Source organism: Limulus polyphemus, unplaced genomic scaffold, assembly GCF_000517525.1.
Source record: "Limulus polyphemus unplaced genomic scaffold, Limulus_polyphemus-2.1.2 Scaffold263, whole genome shotgun sequence".
In the NCBI taxonomy this organism is placed as follows: Eukaryota; Metazoa; Arthropoda; class Merostomata; order Xiphosura; family Limulidae; genus Limulus; species Limulus polyphemus.
Window position 1 is genome coordinate 724053 of NW_013665873.1, and position 12343 is coordinate 736395.

Below are 12343 nucleotides of genomic sequence, written 5' to 3' on the forward strand. Positions count from 1 at the left end.
GATGGGGATCCGAACCCTTCAGAAAAGGTATGGTTGAACGAAACATACCTACTCAAAACATCTTCCAAACCATGTTCTCGTTGCCATTGACTACCTGCAAAATATGTTAATCCATTTCACATTTGATAGTCGTAATAAGTGTCATAAACAGCCTAGTCATTATAGTAAGGAACTCTCGTGACAACGACGGAAGTGAAGCATTACAATGACTCTCCCATGTTCAAATGGTATACGTTGACCCATGTCATCCTTTATATCGATCTCAATAGTCTGTAATGAGGTTTGGTAAACATTTCAGTAATCATGTCCGCATCCTGACCCTTTACTTGAACGATTCATACCAGTAGCACATATGCATCACCAACAATACTAGGTTCCACAACATCTAAGTAAATGTAGAGTGAATAAAATCCTCCATGCATATTAACAGTATGTGGAGCTATAGTGGGTTGTGATATTATATGATTATTCTCAAATCCAAGTATTACAGATAGTACAGGATCAAATAATATGGAGTGTCCTTCTTTCATATTGACACTTACTTTTCTGGTGAATGAATCGTAATCAGATATTATATATGTATCGAATTCATAGGCTAACTCGTCTAATCTGTTTAGTATTCTAATTAACCCTATCGCCCTGGATATCCTTTACTACAAATGACACAAGGTTTTCGTGGCTTACATTCAAAATTTTATTAACTCTCTCACCTCAGGTTCGGTCAATTTGACTGACTTGATTAAAGTCTTTATAAATTTAATACTTATAACTTTCAGTATAGGTTGTATATCTTCACAAAATTTGGCAGTCTTTCAGTTCATATTATAAGTCTTTTACATACAAAAAATCATATTTTAGTGATGTATTTTCAATAAAATAAAATAAAGGTTTGTCCATAAATATATTGAATATTTGTTTTGAATAGTCCGTGTGCAAAGTAATTTTCATTTTAAAATTAAAAATACTTTTCCTCATCTGAAATTTCCTTTATGTAAGCCACTCAGTGGCACAGCGGTATGTCTTCGTATTTACAATACTAGAAACCAAGTTTTCTTTGAATGTATTAATCGGTAGGAAAGCAGTGTTTCATCTTTCGAATGTTTTAATCAGTGTGACATAGTTTTTTATTTTGTAGTTTTAAATTAGTAAGATATAATTCTAGTTTTGTATGATTTAATCAGAAGGGAGGTGTTTGTTCTGTGTATATTTTAATCACTCATACAGAGTATTATATCTGTACATTTTAAGAAGGAATACAGAGTTATATATTTGTAAGTTTTTGTAGGAAGGCAGAGTTTAAATTTTGTACGCTTCAGTCACTGAGATATTATTTATATTTATATGTATTAATCAATAAGAGAGTGTTTTATCTTTCTATGTTTCAATTGAAAAGACAGAGTTATATCTTTGCATATTTTAATCAGTTAGCAGGATTTTATATTTGTTTGTCTTAATCAGTAAGATATTGTTAAATATTTATAAGTTTTAATCAGTCAGTAGGGACGTTGATGAAACTTTGTTGAATGGATGGCAACTACTTGTTGCAGAAACACGAGTGTAGAGGACGACGTTTAGAAAGTCCTCCGCCTTTCGTCTTCAGCTACGTGCATTCCGTAGATGTGATTTAATGTTTATATGAAAGGCATGACATATGTACCATAGCAAATGTTAACTTATTGTTGCAACTATACTGATGTCTCGTATCATTTGCTTATATATATAAGGTTCGTGCCCTTTCAGTATTATGTTACTGGCAGGATCACAGTTTTTTGTTTTTTTTTACCACTGCATGATCAATTTCGGCCATGTTAAACAAACATCTGGGCTGTCTTCCACAACGGCAATCTTTAAGCCGTAGTTTAAGAGATAGAGAGCACCAAGCTCAGTTTCGAGCATCGGATCGGCAGTCACCGTGATGGCTAATGGAAAGTGTCGAATTATAGCCAACACTGCGTGACTGCAAATTTTATAGATACTGCAAATGGAGTAGCCATCCTTGAAGATGACTATAAAAAGTGGCAAAAAATCATAAAAGAATGAGATGCAAAAATGTTGGCGATTCTATGAGAAAGCAACGCAGAAATTTTGTAGTTATATATTTTATTTATAAAATATTTAGTTTCAGATAAAGTATGCAACGCAATGGACCACCAGAGTGTAGTATCGTCACAGTGGAAGAGGTGCATAGAAGTGTTACGACCCAAACTCCATCAGAAATGGAGGTATATTAATATAACACAGGCCTGCAAATTTTAACTTCATAAAAAGTTGTTTTGATTTTAATAACGGATTTTGCATAATTCAGCTACGCAGATTTCGAAAATAATGTTGATTTTATTCTATCTGATAAGGATTTTTTTACAAATCGGGAAAACAAAAACTCTTACTTAGATCAAATTATTATTTCGTTTAATACAATGAACAATTTTTATTATTATGTTTCCTAACAAAAATACAAACAAACTGAAAAAAAGGGAAGAACATTGATGTCAAACAAATATGCATCCTCATATAAGCCCCCCTGTGACACAGCGATATGTCTGCGGACTTACAACGCTAGAAATCGTTTTCGATACCCGTGGTGGGCAGAGCACATTGTGTAGCTTTATGCTTAACTTCAAACAAACAAACAAACAAATCATCGTTCATTCTGATTTGTTTTTGTGAAATCCATGTCTTTTACTCTCAAACTATGTGTTGTGGTCTTTCATTTTATGTATTGCTTCTGGAGCATCTCGTTTTAATGACCAGCAGTAATCAGTCATCATGCTGATGTTCCACCTTTCCTAATACCTCCTCTGTATTTCCCCGATATCCTGATGAAACCTGTCCCCTTGTTCTTCGTTGATGGCACCGAGATTTTGAGGGAAATAGTCAATATGTGAGTGTAAGAAAGAAACTTTTAAGCTCATATTACAACCTAACTCTTTGAAATTATCGAGCATGTTATTGACAATATTTTCATAATTTGGGTCCTTGTTGTTTTCTAAAAAGTTGTCAATAACATCTCTAAAGGCAATCCATGCTTCTTTTTCAGCTTTCCTCGTTGTCCTTTTGAACTGTTCATCTGAAGTCAATTTCCTAATCTGAGGCCCATCAAAAATCCCTTCTTTAAGTTTCACTTCTGAAAGAGCTGGGAATTTCCCACATAGATACTTGAAACAGTCGCCATCTTTGTCTAAGGCCTTTGCAAACTGCTTCATAAAGCTCAGTTTTATGTGAAGTGGAGGTAATAGGACTTTCTTTGTATCAACAAAACTTTCATGTTCAATGTTTTGCGATCCTGGTATCAGGCTGACTCTGCGTGGCCATTGCTTCTTTATCCAGTGCTGATATAGTGCTCTGCTGTCCCAATCACACAAAAAACATAGAAACTTTGCATAACTGGATTGTTAAGCTCCACAAAGTAGCAGCCTGTTAATCATTTATAAACTAGCAGTGGATTCTAGAACAATCAATAAGATTCTTTCATCGCGATTGTCTAGAGAAATTTATAGCTAGTGGTTGTCAACATTTCAAGCATAACAAAATGTGACCCAATTTCAATGAAAATAATTCAGTTATGTAAAAGTACTTATGACGTTTTGTGAAAAATCTAAACGTGATAAAGAAAAATGTATATCATTGTCGGATTCGGCGTACAGGAATTACTGTAGAACATGTAAAAATTTCAATAAAACCATTGCAGGCCAATAACACGTTTTAGACCATGTAGAGGGTGCAGAATGTCACTCTTAGAGAACATTTAGCCAACTGTATCAAAACTGTGACTGGTCTTACTATGGCCAGCAGTAAGGAGAAGGAGGAAGACACATTGTCTTATATTTGCATTGAACATATATGCATGCATTTAGACAACTTGAAAAATTCATGTGGCTATCTATATATATATATATGACTTTACAACTTAAAACAAACTATAAAACCTACACGTATATATATTAGACAACATACATTGCATGCATGTATAAAATTCGTACAGTTACAAAATCCAGTCCATGCACCATTCCAGTATAGTTCAGTAGTCCCTCTAATTCAGTGTTTACACACTCCCATATATCTACAGGGTATAAATATAGTAGCTATATATATATATATTACAAGTACATACATAAAATGTGGTATATTGATCATCATGAATCATAGTGATCATACATTCAGTAACACTATGAATGATATCAGGAGCAATCACCATCCAATTTGCATGAGGCCAATCCAAAGGTTGCCATTGTTTTCCGAGAGAGCATTATACACTAATCACATATTTCATTAAACTAAACTGTTTCAAATAGGACAGTATTGTTATTATACAGATTTATGTGAATAATGGACATTAAAGTAACTAACGAAACAAGATTATTAAAAATTGTTAATTTAAAAAGAGGAATAGGATCTTCAAAAAATGATAGAAACAAGATAGGTAGGTTGAAGTGAAAATGCAATAGCAGAACAGTAAACAAACAAGCTTAAGGTTTGAGACATGGTGTTGACAGTATTTTCTCAAGCTACAAATCCCTATTTTGGCTCCTTATCTGAAAGCTGTAATACTTAGGAGAGTCAAAATAGGGATTTGTAGTTCAGAGAAATAATGTCTCAAACCCTAAGCTTGATTATTTACTTTTTTTGCTGTTGCGTATTCACCTCAAGCTACCTAACTCGTTTCTGTAATTTTTCAAGATCCTTATTCCTCCTTTTTAAATTAACAATTTGGACTAATTTTGTACTTGTAGGTTTTAATCAGTAAGACAGTGTTTTATCTGGGTATATTTTAATGAGTAATGCAGTATTTTAACATTTCATATTTTAATTATTAAGGCATGGTTTCATATTTAGATGTTTTGATCAGTAACATAGTTTTGACCCGTAAGGCAGTGTTTCATCACTTTATTTTTTAATAAATAAGACAAATTTTATCTTTTTTTATGTTTTGACCTGTAGGGAAATGTTTTATGAGTAGTAAGTCCCGCACTTCATAGGCGGAAGTGACGTCACGCCATGACACAGGAAGACGGAAGATCGGGAGGGGACAGGGGTGATGTCATCAAAGATGACGATGTCTCAGTTTCAAAAGTTGTCACCAGAGGGTGATTCGTTAGGGACTCGTTGCTAGGCAGCCGTGACAGGTGGCCATAATGGATGATTACGTCAAAAAGTAAAGAACTGTTTTTAGGCCACCATGAAAGGCGGCCATGACTCATACAATACCTGTCTCAGCATGTCGATAATTATTCATTAATTAATTAAATCATCATAAAAAGTATGCTTAATTCTAATTCATTAGTTAATTAATTCGTCATAAAAAGGACACTTAACTCTAATTATTTAATCCTAGAAATAACAGTGAACGCTAATTCATTAGTTAATAATTAAGTTATCCTACCACAAACTAGAGAACATGTTTCTAAACAGCCATGATTCTTACATGTTTCAAGAAGAATGTAATGAATCAGTAATTCCATAGTTAATTAAATTGTCATAAAAGGATGCTAATTCATTAGTTAATTAATTAATAATTAAATCATTTTACTACAAAGTAGAGAACGTGTTTCTAGGCAGCCATGGCTCATACATGTCTCAACAAGAATATAATTAATCGCTAATTAATTAAGTCATTTATAGTTAAATCGTCATGAAAAAGGACGCTTAACACCAATTCATTTAATCATTTATAATCAATTTGTCCTAAAAATATATCCAACTAATCCGTAATTATAATACACAATATATTTAATAATGGACTCTACATATGTTCATTAAACTTTCATTACTGAAATTCAAAAGTTATTTACATAACTTTTAAATGATTAATTTATTACTCAACATAGATTATTACGAAAACTATCACAGTGTTTTAGTTCCCTTAAAATAAAATGAAAGTTCTATTTAAATGTGCGACATTTATATTTACGGAAAACGTTTATTTGTTGTCACTGTCAATGTATTTACAATATATTTAATGTTTACGGGCAAATGTTATTAAAATAAAATTCAATTATAATACACCGTTGCTATGTAATTACGATGTACTTAAAATAGTTACAAAACTGTAAATATGTAGTGACGTATATCAGTAAAATACAATTTTTTTGTATTTAATTAAATTATACATTTCTAAAATGCAATTATAAATGATAAAACATCAATTATAGTATATTGTGCTTGATATAATGTCAGACTGACGACTTATTATAGCAAATATAATGTTTTTGAAACAGTGAACGCAGACATAAGGCTACATAGAACAGGGCATTGACACGCATGACAAAGGTCACTTCTCAGTTGACAAAGTTTATTTCGCAATACACAGTCGAACTGGGTAACTTGACCATACAGAAACAGATGCCAATCAGTCGACAACCACTTTGAATTCAACATTCATGCGAATACTATGTCTTATAGTTCTACTAGCTATAACCATGGATAACTCAATTGATGCAGGTATGATTTTGGAATATATTTCTGAAAGGATTGAAACATATATTTTTAAAATAAATAAGTACTGTCACACATAACTTATGTTTATGTAAGAAATGGTCCCGCTATCGATCAGCAGTGAAGATTTCAACGAATTAGAGAAATGCGTACCAACAATTAGGCGGAATTTACTTCCTTCCGTGGCCTCTATCTGTTGAAGAAACTGAAGCTCTGACTACTGTAAGATGTATTGATATCACTTATATTGATTAACATGAATTTCTGTACAAAAAAAAATGATCTCATTTACTTTTTTATTTTACAGAGACACAATGATGAAGATATACAAACTTCCCGAGGTGTCAAGAGATCGTCTGGCGTGGATGAGATGTAAGTTTTCAAAACTTATATGTACATAATTCACATATCTGAAATAATTTTCCTTTACAAATAACATTTATTAATATTCTCTGTCTTTTGCAGGTATCTTCTAAACGTCTTCACAAGGAATACAGAGAATTTATCGTTAGAAAGTCTGCGAGAAGAAGAGTTAAAAGCATAACGTAGATTCTACTACTTACAGTAATTCATTTAATTCTAAAACCCACGGACTCACAAATGTTTTGGACACTCCTAATACTGACATTAAAACAATACTGGACGATACAACTAAACATTTAGTCAGTAAAGATAAAGTAAGAGTATGTGTTTATTCAAACCGTCTCGATAAACCGATAAGCACATGTTTACAAAATAAGGATCTTTTCACACCTGAAATGATTTTATCTACAGTTGAAAAAGTAAATCAAAGTAAAAAAGATATATCACTAAATGAATCGTTTAATATTGAAGTTAAAACATTACAATTCAGTTATTCCTATAATTAACAACGACGATCTTTGCTGTGCTAAAGCAACAGTAATAGCCTTAGCATCTGTCAGAAAGGATCCAAAATATATTAGTATTAGAGATCAACGACGATCACTACTGACTCACGTGGCTAGAGAGTTACATACTTCAGCTAATGTTTCAAAAGGACCATGCGGCATAGAAAATATTAGTATATTTGAATGTCACCTAAAGTTCAAACACATGTAGTATCGTCGGAAAACTTTAACCATGTAATATATAAAGGTTCTTCACGCTCAGAGGAAATCTATTTATGGTATTACGATCACCACTTTGATGTTATAACATCAATGAAAGGTTTCCTCGGGGTAAATGTTTATTGTTCAGAATGCGATAAATCATTTGAGCATTTAAATGAACATCATTGTTCAGAGCACTGTAACGTTTGTTATAGTAATGAATATCTGAAAGGTCAATCTGTTGTTTGTTCTGATTGTAACAGAATTTGTAAATCTGTAGAATGTTACAATCAACATAAATCAAAGAATGGTAGACAAATGAAATCTTCATGTGATAAATTTTACCAGTGCAAGAATTGTTTTATCATTATAAACAGAAATAAACGTAATGCTGAATTTCATCGTTGTAGTTAATACATTTGTGTAGGATCTAAATCGTATGTCTTAAACAACCATTCATGTTTTCTCCAGGACGAAGATGTCAAAGATCCGTCAACTAAATATTATATATTTTTGAGACAGATCAGGAATTCACGAGGTAAACTACTGTGTGGTCCATGATCTTAACGGTAAGGAAACAGTTTTTAAGAGGATATAATTCGTGTGATAAATTCTGTAAATTCTTGTTTTCGAAAGAACATAAGAAGTATATAGCGATAGCACATAATATGAAATGTTTTGATGGTCACTTTATATTGAATTATCTTATTCGTCAAAGGATGAAACCCGAGATTATTGTAAACGTCGAAAAAATTATGATCATGACCGTCAAAAGCCTCGGAATAAGGTTAATTGACAGCTATAATTTTATACCTATGTCCTTCTCATTGTTTTCAAAAACATTTGGATTAGAAGAACTGTAGAAAGGATATTTCTCTCATCTTTTTAACATGAAGTCAAATCAGGAACATCTAAGACCAATCCCGGATGCCAGTTTTTACTCTTCCATCACCATGTCAGCATCGGTAAGATAAACGTTCTTCGATTGACACTGTCAGTGACGAGAAGAAGAGATGCACAGGTAAGAAAAAGTACTATTATTGTTAATTCTTATTAATTATGTTTTGTTGAAAAATAACTCTTTCATTATTGAGTCTTATCAATTGTGTCTTGTTGAAAAATAACACTATCATTATTGAGTCTTATTAATTGTGTTTTGTTGAAAAATAACAATATCATTATTGAGCCTTATTAATTGTGTTTTGTTGTTGTTGAATGTTTATTTATCAATCTATTTTTTTTCTTTAGATACTGCCGATCTGATGTAGATATACTTCAATGGTTCTGTCTCAAGTTCAGGGATGAGTTTCTTGCAATCTGTGATGTAGACCCATTTAGGTATACGACCATTGCTGCTGTGTGCAGAAGTAAGTTTATACCACCATAGTTAATAGCTCTAATACCTAACCATGGATATTTTACGACCAACAACTACAGTCAGATAATATTAAGTATTCAATGGTTAGACTATATACAAAAATCTGTGGGGGTAAAATTTCAACATGCACTTAATGGTGGTGAGAAACAAATCCTAAAAAACCAAAAATATAGTTTTAAAAAGACCCATGTGGTTTATAAGAAATCATACTATTGAAAGACAAAAACGACTCAAAGGTTTAGGATACAAGGTCGTAACAGGATGAGAGCATGAATTTAAGAAAATGAGAACTAATGACACTGATTTAATAAATTTCCTTATGGATCACACAGTAGTTCCCCACCTGGACGTACAAGACTCCTTCTATGGAGGATGAGTTAATACTACAAGACTTTTATACAACGTAAAAGAAGGAGAAAAACTCAAGTATGTATATTTTACATCTTTTTATTCGTGGACTGATAAATAATGTGAATATCCTGTTGGACATTCAATAATTATAATGACAATTTATTCTACTTTAAATAACTATTTTGAATTCATTAAATGTAAAGTTTTACCTCGAGGAAACTTTATCATCCTGTATTACATCTGAGAAGTAACGGGAAATTGACTTTCCCTCTCTGTAAAACGTGTGTCGATTTAGGAATACCACCTCCGTGTAATCACTCGGATGATGAGAGAGTTTTCATTGGCACTTAGGTTACAGAAGAAGTAAAGAAAGCAGTCGAGTGTAACTATAAGGTAATACAGATTTATGAAATTTACCATTTATCTGAAAGATCCACAGAGCTTTTTAAAAATTATATAGACACATTTCTAAAAATACAACAGGAAAGTTCAGAATAGACCTCTCACTGTGTTACATCAGAGACAAAACAGGAATGTATTTAACGGTATGCTGAAAAGGAAGGTGTGGAACTGTCCCCTGAAAACATAGAAATTAATCCAGGCAGAAGGTCAGTTGCAAAAACTTTGTCTTAACTCTTTCTGGGGTCGTTGGGGCATGTCTGAGAACAAGTCACAACTGACCTACATAACTTCTGTTAAAGAATAGCATTCGTTAATGAAGGATAACACCAAAATTATAATGTATGTTACATTCGTTAATGAATGATAACACCAAAATTATAATGTATGTTACATTCGTTAATGAATGATAACACCAAAATTATAACAGATGTTACATTCGTTAATGAACGATAACACCAAAATTATAATAGATGTTATATTGGTTAATGAAGAAGTCATATCTCTTCGTTAGAAACATAAACATGAATATCTGCCACAGAAAGATCACACCAACATCTTTCTGGTGACTTTCACAACATCACATGCTCGTTTAAAATTTTATGATACATTAGAAAAGTTAGGTTCGTCTGTTTTGTATTATGATACAGACGGTATTGTCTACATTTCATACAGATCTAATGATCCACCTCCAGGAGATTATCTTGGAGAATTTACAGACGAGCTGGACGGACACTATATAACATCGTGGGTAGTAGTGGTCCAGAAAACTACTGTTATTTACGCAACGGTGGATAGACATGCTGTAAGATCAACGGTGAAAAGTTAGATTTTTCATCAATGAAATATATGATAACTGATATATATTCAGTCCTTTTCAGCCTCCTATAATTGTTACCAATCACAAGAAGATTTGCAGAAACTTGAAGACTCAGATGATTTACAACAAGGAAGAAAAGAAGGATTATCGTCCAATTTACACTAAACGACACATCCTTCCAGACTTTAACACCCTTCCGTATGGATACTGATTTTTATGCATCACATGGAACTGACATTCTCTTTAACAATCCAAGGTTTATGAAAGGCCTGTACATAAAATATTAAACTCTGTAAATAACGATATGAAGTCAGTCATAGAAAAGGATACATTACCCTTAGATGATAATGCAAAGAATATAAACTAACTGCAATAACGTCATCAGATCTTTCATTCACAAGCCATGGAACATGTTAAAATAAGAATAGAATGACTCGTGAAAACTTAGAGATCGTCGACAGCGTTCCCCGGAAATATTAAAAACAAAGTTGAAATTCTATTAAACTTGATACGTTCCAGTGGTGATCTAACGTGGAATGATCGAGGAGAATTAGTGATTAGTAAAAGATCCGTCCCAAACAGTAACATGATCGACTTAATCAACGACGTGCTACGAAAACGAAAGAATTTTAACCCTACAGGATGGAAATAATTAGCAGGCCGATTATCAGATATGAATACTTCTCAAGAAGTTGTTGGAAATGTAGACAGGTAGAAATATATGAAACACGTGATAAAAAACCTAAACGTACTGTATGTAAATGTGACCATTTTAGTAAAGTATTCTTGTATTAATCATTCATTTGTATTTTGATTGTCGTCATGAGCTGTTGTCAGCCTTTTAACTAAATAATATCTTGAGTTTAAGAATTACCATCGTCTGTTGTAAAGATCAAATTATTACTACTGTTAGAGACAAATTTGATGGTAAAATTATATGAAAGTAGATGGCGTAGAAAATAATGTCTAATAAAACTCTACAATCTATCTATTATCCATGTATTAGGTTGTCAAGAAATTAATGTCGCATTTTGGAACACTTTCATTACCCTCCCCCAAAAACAAAATTTAAAAAACGTACGTTACGTATAATAGTTAAACGAACTGCCTGAATGTCATGTTAGTGTAGCCTATATAATGTGCAAAGGTTAGTATAATCTACTCCCTTTATATTGATGGCACACGACGAGACAAACATTCCGCATATAATGCTGACTGAAAACAAGAAGAAAAATAACGCCTCTGTAGCCACAAAAAATATGAAAGAAGTTTATGAAAATGTTTGGAACGTTCGTAAGTGTTAACGATGGTTCAACAAATTTCGTTCAGGTGACTTTAGCCTTAAAAACTGTGATGGCAGGGGCCGACATGTTGAGAATTGATACTGATGCTCTGAAGACGATTGTTGAGTCTAACCCAAGGAAACCCACTCGTGAAAAATCCCTGAAGTTGCATATCTCTCATGAAATAATACAAAAACATCTAAAGAATATGGGAAAACTCCATAAAGAAGGTGTATGTGTGCCTTACGAACTCCACAATGATCATCGTTTCCAACGTGTGAACATTGCTTCGTCTCCTCTGGTGTGTAATGCACGTGAACCATTTTTGAACAGAATTGTCACCGGTGATGAAAAATGGATTCTCTATGCGAATATTAAACGCCCAGAACAATGGCTCAGTCCTAGACAAAATCACTACCGGCCTCAAAACCTGGACTCCTTCTGCAGAAAGTGATTCTTTGCATTTGGTGAGACATCAAAGAAGTAATTCATTTCGAACTCCTCAATCCACAGCGAACTGTCAATGAAGAGATCTATAGTTAGCAACTGAAACATTTAAATCGAACCCTTCATCAGAAACGCCCTTCACTCGTAAATCAGAAAAGTATTC